Here is a 12,081-nt window from a genome sequence, read left to right as displayed (position 1 = left end):
CCACCAAAACACACCATTTCTTGCTAAAGCATCATCTGGGTAAGCCTGCGTGATCATATCAAACGTCTCTGTCGCAGATTTACCGAGTTTAATACAGAATTTAATCGCGTACCTCTGCTCTAACGAACGCTGCATTTTCGGCTTGCACCACTCACAGAAACACGTCGAGCAAAAAAGCCTGTTCTGACTCTCCGTGTGCTCGGAGACAACTGACCAGCCGCTAGTTCGTTAGCTAGGAACGCCCTCTACCGGGTCCAGTCGGTGCGCGCACGCTCCGAAGTACAATCATGGCGGAATAAAATCAGTCCTATTACTTTCCGGACAAACCCTGTACATCATGATGTGAAAAATCTTGAGATAAATGGGTATAAATTTAGATGGCAACTGTTGCCGATCATTAAAAAGTGAATATCAGAGAACTATGAAATAAAGTAAACAGACGCGCGTCATTTTATTATAAAATTACATGGGTAACCACATTTTATGTGGTTCCAAACGGTTATCGTCGAATATACACGGTTAAATGAGCACTCTGATTGACCAAATTAAAGACCCCAACGATTTATTTATCTCTCTACAAGCGACACTTTTCTTCAACGCCAGCATCGGCGAAGTCGGAAAAACACACGTCTAGTAATCATAAGTTTGGTGGTTCGTGCTCATCCCTGGCTACTTACACTTACGTTAGTGTAAACAACTCACGCATATAGCGGATTTAACATATATTGGGGAAGTAATTTTGTGGTTCATTAGCGTTTCGTTGAGCTGGTATGGATCTGCGCTGGGGAAAAGTGGAGCCACCGGGCTCCAGGCCACAAAACGGAAGTGAGGCCAGCACGGATCTTCGCTGCGGGGCAGCCAATTTTTGACGAGATGTGCGTGGGTTTCCTCGAGGTTCTCCCGTTTCCTCCCACTTTCTTCATTTCATTCATTACTCATCATCACCGTCTCCTTTAGCCTAACAGGCATAATCGTGGGACGTACAACTCAAAGATTTAATTTCATTTTTTCGATTCCTGACTTTTGACACTCTACACTTTAGCCAATTTTGATGGTGATATATACGTTTTTTTTTTTTTTTTTGTCTCCCGGACGGACGAACGCACGAACAGAGCAAATTAAAAAAAAAAAAAATAAATAAACTTTGGTAAACCAATCTCCTTAAAAACGAAAGACTTAATGATAATTTTATGTTATGTATCGAAATGGAAGATTTGATGGTATGGACGATCGAATTTTAATATCATAGTTTCACCTTATAACAAGCAGCGTGGTTCTCGAATGCAGGGCCGGATTAACCCATTTGGGCTAGAAAATACTATGTCCCCTGCTGACTTCTCCGACTACATTTCTGTGAAAGAACAGTAGGAAAGTTAAGAAAGTACACGTAATTCTACGACATCAACCATGTCATTCGTTCATCGGTACCCGAAGCGGAGGAAGAGGGGACTGGTACACGAAACAACTTAAACTTCTTAAGATTTTCTTAATACAAGTAAAAAATAACAAACGTAATATATGCCTAGCAACTAGGGAGGTGTCTCCCCTAGAAAATTTTCTTCGGGCTCCCATGCATGCACTAGATGATATTATACCTAATAGAACTGTCCAAATATATAAAGAAAACACACAAAGTTATCGTAATATATAAATGTAATAAATAAAAAGAATGAATACCGCAAACATTTCTTTTCCTAGCTTTCGTCCTATCGATGTCCTCTATTATATCTTGGAACTCAAGAGAACTGGTCACCGCATAAATGTTCTTGAAGTAAATCCTTAACTATTGTGGTCAAAAATTGTACCCGACTCCACTCATACAGAGTTTATAAACAGACAGAATTTGTTGACATAAAAGGAACATAACCTATTGTGTATCTGCAGTGATAACTTTTTCTGCCGAATTGGGACTGGATATTCTATAATTACACGAGACTGCAGAACACTTCTATTCAATGAGAAACTATGAATCACGATTCTCATGCACTATATGCCTATTCGATCCTTTTTAAAATCTGATTTATATTAGCTTATTAAGATGGTGGATGTAACAAACGAAGTTATTTGCTTTATATTTTTAGTCATATTTTATCTTATGATGATGATGATGATGATGATGATTGTATTCTGTAAGATTCTTTTCAGACAACCAGTTGAGATTTTAATCAAAGTGGAAGCTCCCATCCACCTGGAGGCCCAAGTCTACAGCCTCTCTAAGCAGCGCCGTAACTTAGATTTTTTTTTTCTGGAGGAGCAAGCATTAATATTTGGGCCCCCCTAGATAAAGTTGTTTTGGGCCTTGCCGCAAAATTCGAAAATAGGCCCCTTCTTTCCATCTTTCTCTTACTCTTTGTGGGCCTCCTGGAGCCTGTGGACACTTTCCTCGCCTCTGGGCCCGTTCCATACATGAAAAAATACTTAAGGGGACAATATTGACAAATCTCAAAACTATACGAATAAATATTATTTCTAGGGCATCTAATAGTAGAATTTTTTTTTACTGAAATGGGCCCACGACTCATTTTTGTTTTATTTACCTTTTGTGTGCTGTTTTGTTTATGTAATGTAGTGAACCTGTTTGATGTTTCATTTATAATTTAATGTTCGTATCGTATATGGAGCAAGAAAATTTTATCTTAAAGTGCCCCCCACCCCTCGAACGGCGGGGAAGTTCCCTGGAGGAACAGTTGCCCCTTCTGCCCTCCACTAGTTACGGCCCTGTCTCTAAGCCCCCCTTAGTCTAGCACTTTCTGTGTTATTAAAAAAAGTTTTTGTCAATTTGGTACAAAACTACGCATGAGAATTTATCCTCTGAAGCGTGTTATTTTGTTCAGCTGAACAAGATTTATCGATTGAAACGTGACCCATCTTGTTCATTACTTGTTCATTGCACAATTACCAAAAAAACAAAATCCAAAAAAAAAATCTCTTTTCAAATAGGATCGCAGATTGAAACTTGTGTATTCCGCTTTTCAATTTCTTTCCTCGTTTCCTGCGCTGTAATAGCTTCTGTCAAACACGATCTGCTACGTCAGCAATAATGCAACGTCATCGCCAGTGTTTCTTCTTTATCATGGATAGACACCACAACAAGCAACGTGCTCCAGTGGCGCAATTGGTTAGCGCACGGTACTTATAAGTCAGCACTTGTGGGCTATGCCGGGGTTGTGAGTTCGAGCCTCACCTGGAGCATATACTTTTTTAATACCAATAAGAATGTATTAGCTTATATAACGTAGGTAGTATTAACATCTGATTGCGTTAAAAGATGCCTTTCATTGATTTTAGCAACTTTTTTTTCTTTAATTGTAAGTACGCATAACATTTATTTAACATTTAACTCAAATTAATGTTTGAAAGGTCTGTTCCACTATATTTTATCCTATTTCTTTTTTAAAAAGCAAATAATGAATTTAATTTCAAATACACTTTGCATAATTAATAATCTCCTTTCGTGGAGATATCTGCTCTATTAATCAAATATGGAACAATCTATCGTGAATTCGAGTTTAACTGAACATATTGTTGTCACCTTTTGGACACCTAAAATAGGACATATTGACGGAACATATGCAGATCGCTCGTTCCTAATATCGAAGTGTTGTATGATCTGTCAGGAAAGTAAATGTACACCTATTTTTCAAATCTGGCATTCCTGCGCTCCATCCGTGGAGAGTATGAGAATTAAATCAATCAAATGTTTACTGAGGGGCAAAAAGAAAAACTTAATCTGAATAAGACATTGCAGAGGGGCACAAGCTGTGAATACGAATAGTGCATTGTGTAAATAAAGGACGACACCGAAAGAGAAAGCCAGAAACAGCTGTTAAACTTACAAAAAAAGAGTAAAAATTGTCGAAGTGGGAACATAAAACACAAATACAACAAATACGCCGACAACTAAACGGTCACCATGCCATGATCTTGGTGTAGTGTTAAGGTGCTGGCTTACAAATTCAAAGGACGCAAGTTCGAATCCTCGGCGAGGACATTTTTAAAAATTTTTGTTAATAATACATACAACTCATGAGAGATGGTAAAAGAGGTCGTATTTAGTTTTTCGTAGCAATTATTATTGGTAATGTTTAGTACTGATAATACTTTTTGTCTTTGCGTATTGCTTTTGTTCTTGTCTTCATTTCGAAAGAGAAGAATATCCGAACAAATGCCACCAAAATTCCTCATATTTTGAATGTAAACGCCATTTGCAATTAGTAAAGAATAAAAATTGAACGTTCCGAAGTAGCTGCAAAAAGTAAAAGGAAAAACATGGAAGTCGACCATACTCATGGTTACTAAAAATACAATTTCTACATGCCTTACACCTCCCGACCACGTTTCTACGTTAGCAAGTAAGAGGCTTGTGTTTAGGTTAGGCTCGTCAATACGTTTTGCAAAGGGGCCCGGTTTAGCTCTGACGCACCATAGGTGCGAGAAGGGAGAAAAACACTTTTTCTCTCTCCCTCTGTGTGTCTATTTATCTATCTATTTGTATATATATAACGCTATTTGTGAATGCCATAACCACCCTAATTTTCAGCGGATTGAGACGAAACTTGGCACAAACATTAATTGTTGAAATATCTTGATGAGTTCGTTAACCAGAATAATCAGATGAAAATGTTCAAAATGGTGGCCCTTCAAACTCTTAAAAAGTTCCAAGGGAACCAAATTTCGCCCATAAATAGGTATTCAGAAAGTTTGAATAAATTTTCCTCTTTTACTGAAATATTTGTGTGCAGAAACTTATTGAAATATTGGACCCGATTAATCGCCTAAAGAAGGTTCACGCCCTTTCGCTACGGTCAGTTTTTTTTTTTTTGCAGGAGGGGGTTATCTTCCTATTGGAACAAGATGATTGTTACTGATGATATGAAATTACACATTGGAAGTGAAGTAACTTGTGTAACGTGTTATTTGAAAGAATAATATAATAAATGTGCATTCCTCTAACACAGAGAACTGTAATTCATGTATTTCGAGTTCGGGAGCCTGAATGGCGAGGAGTGTTATTTGATTTGCTTTTTAGTAACACATTGCATTGCAAATAAAGGTAGGTAACATTAGTGGTAAGTAAAATAATAATAATAATAATAATAATAATAATAATAGGTGTTGTTTGTGGCAAGGTAATATCTTAATCAATTCTTCTTCAAACGTAATGATTGTAACGCCATATCTCCCTTACAAACAAAATATTAGCAATTTATATCGAGAGAACGGGAAACTGTAGAGCGATGGGACCAACGTTGGACAGTATGCACTCATAGTACTCAGAAAAGTAAGCGATTTCAATGCAAAATGAACGAAGAGTCATTGTCATGGGTACTCATGGGGCCACGGCAGAGCACTCTTTAGGCAAAATGTCGATAGCTTATATCGAGAAAACAGGAGGTGATACTGGGATGGGACCAACGTTGGACACCGTGGACCCATAAGGCGCATCGAAAAAATTAGGGGGGGGGCGCCAGCCAGCCTTACTTATTTCCACATAATAATATAAAATTATATTGTCGAAGTACACACACGAGTTAGCTACTAATATTTCATATTATTATTATTATTATTATTATTATTATTATTATTATTATTATTATTATTATTATTATTATTATTATTATTATCTACAGCGTCTTTTCATTCGTGAGCATGTTTGACATGAAACCAAAGAGAAAATCCATCCTGTAGCGAAAAGAAACAATACTTTCTCTCAAATGGATAAAATATCAAGCCGAGATTGATTCGAACTCGCATGGACGGCGCGAAAAGCCAGTGCTTTGTCCACTATTTTTTTTTAACTGACTCACCGAACGCGTTTCAGTAACTTACTTATTGCTAATTTTACTTGCTTCACTCGTTTAACTTGCTTTTTCTAATAATTTATAACGGCAGGGACACGAACACAGAAACATCGAGAACAGTTAAAAATGATAGATGCTCTCCCGCCGAGAATCGAACCCGAGACTCCATACACCCAAGGCTCACGTGCTAGCCTCTAGACCAGCGGCGATGCCAACGCTCACTTCCTGTGTCGTAAGGGATTACGACCACTGTATTGCCAGCTATCACTTCTGTGGGTTGTATACTATGATCACACGTTTCTTCTTTGCTGGAAGAGTAAAACCTACATTATATGTAATACATGAGATATTTAGACCTACATGCTCTTCATATAATGTAATAAAAGGGTCATGGTGTCGGATTTTAATACATGACGTATTGCAGTATACAACATGCTTTGCATTACTTGTTTGTTTGTAGACAGCTACTAGCTTAGTGTTCTGAAAGGTTGTGTATAAACTAGGGATAGCCCGTTCCAGAATTATTAGTTTCCGGACTCCCGAAAGTAAAGCCGGATAAATTCCGGAATTCGGAAAATTCCAATTTTGTAATAATTTCGGAATTCGGAAAAATCCGGAATTTAGAAATTTCTGATTTCGTTAACATTCCGGAATTCGGAAAATCCGGATTTTTTCGAAAGTCGGAGTTTTTCTCAATTCCGGAATTTTCTAAATTCCGGATTCTTTCCGAGTTCTGAAATTCTTCTGAATTCCGGAGTATAACTGAATTCCATAATTTTGCGAAATCCGGAAAGTGAAAGTTCCGTTTCCGAAAAATGAATTTATTTTGGTTAATATGAATCGTGGCGGAAATAAGTCTTTGACCAGGTAATGGCGACTGCTTTGAAAGAAATGGGGAGTATGAGAATTCAATCTGTCATATTTGTAGTTTCGTGTGGAGAAAGAACGAACTTGTGAATCAGTGGTTTAAGAAAAACTCAAGTTATTAATATAAACTTTGCCGACTTCATAAAAGAAATACGAAAGACATTTTGAATCGAAAAATATAACATACAAGTTTGCAAGCGGAGACAAAGAAACCTAACGTAACCAGACTAAAGACGGATCGTTTATCGCGTAGCGATCGCGGTTCAGTGGTCAAGGTGCTTCTGCGAATGCACGTTGCAATTTTTTTTTCTTACTTTAGAATTTTTGATGGCGATTGATCAGCGATAACATACGTTTTATTATATTCAGATATTTGAATACTCGGATGTTTCAATGCTTGAACTATCAAATCTTCAGGAATAATAATAGTAATAATAATAATTATTATTATCTCGTAGAAGATTAAAAGCTAGAAGCTAAATTATCGCTCAGGTCATACCATTACAAGGAGAAACGTGACATTTGGAAAGAATATTTCGGTTTGGTTTAATGTTGCTCACGAGAAGAGGAGTTTCTCATCTCGTTTCTAAAACAAATAAAATAACATGAGAATTAACATTTTACATTCGAGACGGGTCAGGGCTAAATCAAAATTTTCGTCTCTCTTTGGAGATGAGAATCGAGACGAGACGAAAAGTATCGTAAACATTTCCCGTCTTGTCTCGATTCTCGAAATAGTGTATGTCCATTCTTTAAGTAACAATTGCTCTGTAGACTGAAAATGAAATGAAATCTTTAAGCTTTACGTCCCACGGTTATGCCGGTTAGACTAAAGGAGACGGTGATGGTGAGAGATGAGTGAAATGGTGGAATGAAGAAAGTGGGAGGAAACGGGAGAACCCCGAGAAAACCCACGAGCACGGTGTTTGTCCACCACAAAGTCCACACGCTCTGTAGACTGAATCTCATAGGCTATTTCGTTACATTGTATTTCAGAGCTCATTGAATTATGCTCTGTGTAGGTATTTTTGTAGCAAAGCTTTTATATTTACCTCTGCATATTCTAAAAATTAGTTTATTATATGCCTTACTGTCGCGTGATATTCAGTTATATTTATTACAGTTATTTTCCTCAAAACATACTTTCTACATGAAACTTCAATAAAAGGTTCTAGTTTAAAATGTTGGTAGTTGCAGAGGTGTGTCTTGAAGGTACGGAACCCTTTCCCCGAAATCTCTACTTTTAAATAAGTTTTGCCAAATTTCAGGGCAAGTTTAAAACTATTATTATTATTATTATTATTATTATTATTATTATTATTATTATTATTATTATTATTATTATTATTATTATTATTATTATTATTATTATTATTATTATATCAACTCCATGTATAATCTTTAAAAGATATACGGTTTGTATCTGAATAGTAAAAGCTAATTGACTGTCGATCTCGGTCGTCTGGAAGTCTTTAGGAGGCAAGGACATCGGTCACGTTCTGGCTTTGAGTTCCGAAGGGGCAAGTATTCGGGCTCGAGCAAAAAATTGTTAAAAGTTATAAGCTTCATCCAAACATATTCAAAACAGCTGGGTTTGGGCTTCTCAACGGCTCGAGCGGCTCGGCTTACAGCTCATTCAATATCGAACCGAATCGAGAAGTGAGCCGAGCCAACAGCTCACCACACCGAGCCGATTTGAGCCATCGGCTTAGTTGAGCTGAGTCGAAACGTGCTGATGAACTAGTTTCAACTTAGCTGGCTCGAACCGGTTCACATGAGCCGAGTAGGTGACCCATCCCAACCGAGAAAGCTCGAGCCATCGGCTCAATTGAGCTGAGTCGATGGCTTGTTCCAACTAAGCCGGCTCGGGTCATCGGCTCATCCCAACCGAGCCGACTCGAGCTGTTCGCTCAGTTGATACGAGCCGAGCCGGTTGATATCACTACCCGAGTTGGTCTTCTGCTTGGGCTCAAGAATTCGACCGTGCAGATCTCAGCCTTGATTTTAAGAACTACAGTATATACTTATATTGGTGATTACGATTTTTGAGGCTGTCTCGTAATAATAATAATAATAATAATAATAATAATAATAATAATAATAATAATAATAAACTCTTGTCTTCTCTTATCTAGACGAGACGAGATACACTAAAATTGCCCCACGAGATGCACTAAAATTACGAGATGAGACGCACCTCTGTCGTGAGCAACACTAAAAGTATTCCACATTACTGCTTACATTTCTCATGGCTTTTGCTTTCCAGTCTGATCAGGCCAATATTTCAAAACGAGTTAAAACGAGCTGAACGAGCGAGAGAGCCATTATCAAACTCAACTCAACTCGAAACTAGACCTCGAAAACAGCGACTTGGCTCGGAACTCAATTCAAGAAAATTACCTTTGACTCGACTCAAATTGTACTCGAGCTGAATTGAATTTTGGCTCGACTTGTGCTCATCCCTATTCGTGTTTGTATTTTATGTTTCCACTTCAACAATGTCTACTCTTTTTCTCCTTTTACCTGCTGTTTCTGGATTTCTCTTTCGGTGTCGTCCTTTATTTACACCGTGCACTATTCTTATTCCCAGCTTGTGATCCGCTTCAATCTTTTATTCAGTTTAGGCTTTTCTTCTTACATTGACTTCACATGTGATTGATTTAATTCTCACTTTCCGCGCACGACCGATGAAAATGTTTTATTATTATTATTATTATTATTATTATTATTATTATTATTATTATTATTATTATTATTATTATTATTATTATTATTATTATTATACTATTGAACTTGCACGGCGAAATTACTGTATAATACGATATCATTTCTGTAATTTTACTCCATTGTATGTTATTTAGTTTATTAATGGGCACTAAATTGTCTCCAGATCAACGAATAAATTAACTACGGCATGCACTTTGGTGGAAATATCATTGCAATAAGATTATTGGTTCGTTCCAAACATGTTCATGTAATGATATTTCCACCAAAGTGCATGCCGTAGTTAATTTATTCGTTGATCTGGAGACAATTTAGTGCCCATTAATAAATTAAATAACATACAATGGAATAAAATTACTGAAATGATATCGTATTATACAGTAATTTCGCCGTGCAAGTTCAATAGTATAATAATAATAATAATAATAATAATAATAATAATAATAATAATAATAATAATAATAATAATAATAATAATAATAATAATAATAATAATAAAACACTTTCATCGGTCGTGCGCGGAAAGTGAGAATTAAATCAATCACATGTCAAGTCAATGTAAGGAGAAAAGTCTAAACTGAATAAGACATTGAAGCGGGTCACAAGCTGGGAATAAGAATAGTGCATGGTGTTAATAAAGGACGACACCGACAGAGAAATCCAGAAACAATAGGTAAACGAATCAAAAAAAAGTAGAAATTGTTGAAGTGGAAACAAAATACAAATACGAATAGGGATGAGCAGGAGTCGAGCCAAAATTCGACTCGACTCGAGTTCAATCCGAGTCGAGTCAATGGTATTTTTCTTGTAGTACTTAAAAATATACTGTAGTTCTTAAAATTAAGGCTGAGACCTGCACGGGTCGAATTCTTGAGCCCAAGCAGAAGACCAACTCGGGTAGTGATATCAACCGGCTCGTATCAACTGAGCGAAGTTGTTGTATTACTATACATCTGCTTCCGCCCCTGTCAAATCTGGTCGATCTCGTTGACGCGACATATTTGCTTTTTTATACCCCTTTCTTCGTTTACTGAACAAAACAGTAACTATTCTGAAATATACTACTGCGCATGCCTCGTAGATAAATATTTCTGATGCCAATAGTTTCCGTTTTGTCCAAGGAATGTTCTTTTTCTTATTCCCAGCATGACCCTTTTATTACATTATATGAAGAGTATGTAGGTCTAAATACCTCATGTATTACATATAATGTAGGTTTTACTCTTGCAGCAGAGAAGAAACATGTGATCATAGTATACAACCCACAGAAGTGATAGCTGGCAAGACAGTGGTCGTAATCCCAAACGACACAGGGAGCGAGTGGTGCCCTTCCCGCTGGTCTAGTCGCTAGCACGTGCGCCTTTGGTGTATGGAGTTCCGGGTTCGATTCCCGGCGGGAGAGCATCTATGATTTTTAACTGTTCTCGATGTTTCTGTGTTCGTGTCTCTGTCGTTATAAGTTATTAGAAAAAGCAAGTTAAGCAAGTAAAATTAGCAATAAGTAAGTTACTGAAACACGTTCAGTGAGTCAGTTAAAAAAAAAGTGGACAAAGCACTGGCTTTTCGCGCCGTCCATGCGAGTTCGAATTAATCTCGGCTTGATTTTTTATCCATTTGAGAGAAAATATTGCTTCTTTACGCTACAGGTAGTCCACTCTTTTCGTATTTTTCGCTGTCGTTCACAGTTAAAGTAACTGACTATTATTCTTTCTACGAATGATGGATCTTCTCTTTGGCTTCATGTCAAACACGCACACGTAATGAAAAGACGCTGTCGATAATAATAATAATAATAATATGAAATATTAGTAGCTAACTCGTGTGTGTATTTCGACAACATAATTTTATATTATTATGTGGAAATAAGTAAGGCTGGCTGGCGCCCCCCCCCCTATTTTTTTCGATGCGCTTTATGGGTACACGATGTCCAAAGTTGGTCCCATCCCAGTATCACCTCTCGATATAAGTTATTGACACTTTGCCTAAAGAGTGCTCTGCCGTGGCCCCATGAGTACCCATGACAATGACTCTTCGTTCATTTTGCATTGAAATCGCTTACTTTTCTGAGTACTATGAGTGCATACTGTCCAACGTTGCTCCAATCGCTCTACAGTTTCTCGTTCTCTCGATATAAATTGCTAATATTTTGTTTGTAAGGGAGATATGGCGTTACAATCATTACGTTTGAAGAAGAATTGATTAAGATATTACCTTGCCACAAACAACACCTATTATTATTATTATTATTATTATTATTATTATTATTATTATTATTATTATTATTATTATTATTATTATTATTATTATTATTATTATTATTATTACTTACCACTAATGTTGCCTACCTTTATTTGCAATGCAATGTGTTACTAAAAAGCAAATCAAATAACACTCCTCGCCATTCAGGCTCCCGAACTCGAAATACATGAATTACAGTTCTCTGTGTTAGAGGAATGCACATTTATTATATTATTCTTTCAAATAACACGTTACACAAGTTACTTCACTTTCAATGTGTAATTTCATATCATCACTAACAATCATCTTGTTCCGATAGGAAAATAACCCCTCCTGCAAAAAAAAAAAAAAAAAAAAAAAAAAAAAAAACCCTGACCGTAGCGAAAGGGCGTGAACCTTCTTTAGGCGATTAATCGGGTCCAATATTTCAATAAGTTTCTGCACACAAATA

General features: G+C 36.8%; 1 protein-coding gene and 1 non-coding gene across 2 annotated transcripts in view; both read left to right on the top strand.

The window, feature by feature from the left end:
• Positions 1-12,081, top strand: part of LOC145678417 (carbonic anhydrase 2-like) — a 121,570-nt gene that overhangs the window by 20,870 nt on the left and 88,619 nt on the right. The window lies entirely within an intron of this gene.
• Positions 3,101-3,192, top strand: TRNAI-UAU (transfer RNA isoleucine (anticodon UAU)). The gene is given in 2 exon segments: positions 3,101-3,138; positions 3,157-3,192. It is a non-coding gene; the product is annotated as a tRNA-Ile (tRNA).

This window comes from Thermobia domestica, chromosome 1, assembly GCF_964235325.1.
Source record: "Thermobia domestica chromosome 1, izTheDome1.hap1.1, whole genome shotgun sequence".
Classification (NCBI taxonomy): domain Eukaryota; kingdom Metazoa; phylum Arthropoda; class Insecta; order Zygentoma; family Lepismatidae; genus Thermobia; species Thermobia domestica.
This window is presented reverse-complemented; position numbering and strand designations above follow the sequence as displayed.